Below are 1808 nucleotides of genomic sequence, written 5' to 3' on the forward strand. Positions count from 1 at the left end.
GAAATACAAATTATTGTAAACAATTGTTGTCAACTTTTTGATTGCGTAGATACTAGATATATTTATATATATTGTATATATAATAATACTATGATAACGAAGCAGATATGAAACACAATATGAAACAATTGTGCACTTTTTGATGCGAGATACAGATATATTTATATAATATTGTATATATAATAATTTATGATAACGAAGCAGATATGAAACACAATATGAAACAATTGTGCACTTTTTTGATGCGAGATACAGATATATTTATATAATATTTTCAGGGAGGGAGTCAAGTTGAAACAAGAATAACAGTTATTTTTTTTACTTTCATAAAGACAAGTATGGCTCGATATATAAAAAAAATTTGAAACAAGACAATCAAAACTACAAAACTAAGTTACTTAAAATTTAAAAAAATATAATCCATACTTTAGCAAATCGCTGTAATTATATTAGTCTGAGCCAAAGTAAGATTTTTTTATTTTAATTTTAAGTAACTCAATAACTTCAAAACTACAAACTAAGTTACTTAAAATTTAAAAAAAAATAATCCATACTTTAGCAAATCACTGTAATTATATTAAACTGAGCCAAAGTAAGGATTTTTTATTTTAACTTTAAGTAACTCAATAACTACAAAACTAAGTTACTTAAAATTTTAAAACAAAAATCCATACTTTAGCAAATCACTGTAATTATATTAGTCTGAGCCAAAGTAATGATTTTTTATTTTAACTTTAAGTAACTCAATAATTACAAAACTAAGTTACTTAAAATTTTAAAAAATAATCCATACTTTAGCAAATCGCTGTAATTATATTAGTCTGAGCCAAAGTAATGATTTTTTATTTTAACTTTAAGTAACTCAATAACTACAAAACTAAAAAACTAAGTTACTTAAAATTTTAAAAAAAATCCATACTTTAGCAAATCACTGTAATTATATTAGTCTGAGCCAAAGTAATGATTTTTTATTTTAACTTTAAGTAACTCAATAACTACAAAACTACAAACTAAGTTACTTAAAATTTAAAAAAAATCCATACTTTAGCAAATCACTGTAATTATATTAGATTTAGCCAAAGTAAGGATTTTTTATTTTAATTTTAAGTAATTCAATATTTGTAGTTTTGACTTTCTTGTTTCAATACTTTGTGTGGCATTAAAACTTTCCATTACAATAGCTAGCTAGGTTACGTATATGTCGACCCATACTTATCTTTATAAAATTCTAAGTTTTTTTATTATACTTCTTTATTTCCTTTTTATCAGCTATAGTTTTGTGCGCTAGCAATATCAAGCTTGGGGCACGCGTATACCAGATTCGATTTATTACTCCTCAGGATCTCTATCAACCTACCCTCAAATCTGATTATATGTCCAAAGTAGCGCATAGTTGGTTTTATATATATATATATACTAGTATCAATTTCGGTACAAGAAAGGAATCATTGGGACCCCAGGCGGAAGAGTTCTATGACGCTTGCCTGGAAAGACACTTACTTAGATGAAAATTCGTTGAAATAGTGAAATGTTGATTCGGTTCATAAACACGTATATAGCGACTTAGGCGAATTTATAAATACAATAAGCTTTAGTTTTGCTCAGCCAATGGAATACTATGAAATAGTCATTGTTAGTATTCGGAAATGTTAACGGTGGTTTCAAAAGGGCGAATTTTATGGGCGTTATTTTATTTCATCACGATCCTTAGTATTAAGTACTATTGTACTTAATGGTAACCCTATTACGACGGCCATTCTGGATCTTGCTTCCACGACATATCTATAAGTTGGTCATAATTACTATTA

The 1808-nt window shown here is 26.6% G+C and overlaps 2 protein-coding genes across 2 annotated transcripts in view; one reads left to right on the forward strand and one right to left on the reverse strand.

Moving 5' to 3' along the window:
- The window catches only part of LOC106460897 (cholecystokinin receptor-like), a 73645-nt gene that overhangs the window by 56393 nt on the left and 15444 nt on the right, over nucleotides 1–1808 (reverse strand). The window lies entirely within an intron of this gene.
- Nucleotides 1–1808, forward strand: part of LOC111086214 (vicilin-like seed storage protein At2g18540) — a 5853-nt gene that overhangs the window by 1112 nt on the left and 2933 nt on the right. The window lies entirely within an intron of this gene.

This window comes from Limulus polyphemus, unplaced genomic scaffold (genome assembly GCF_000517525.1).
Source record: "Limulus polyphemus unplaced genomic scaffold, Limulus_polyphemus-2.1.2 Scaffold36, whole genome shotgun sequence".
In the NCBI taxonomy this organism is placed as follows: domain Eukaryota; kingdom Metazoa; phylum Arthropoda; class Merostomata; order Xiphosura; family Limulidae; genus Limulus; species Limulus polyphemus.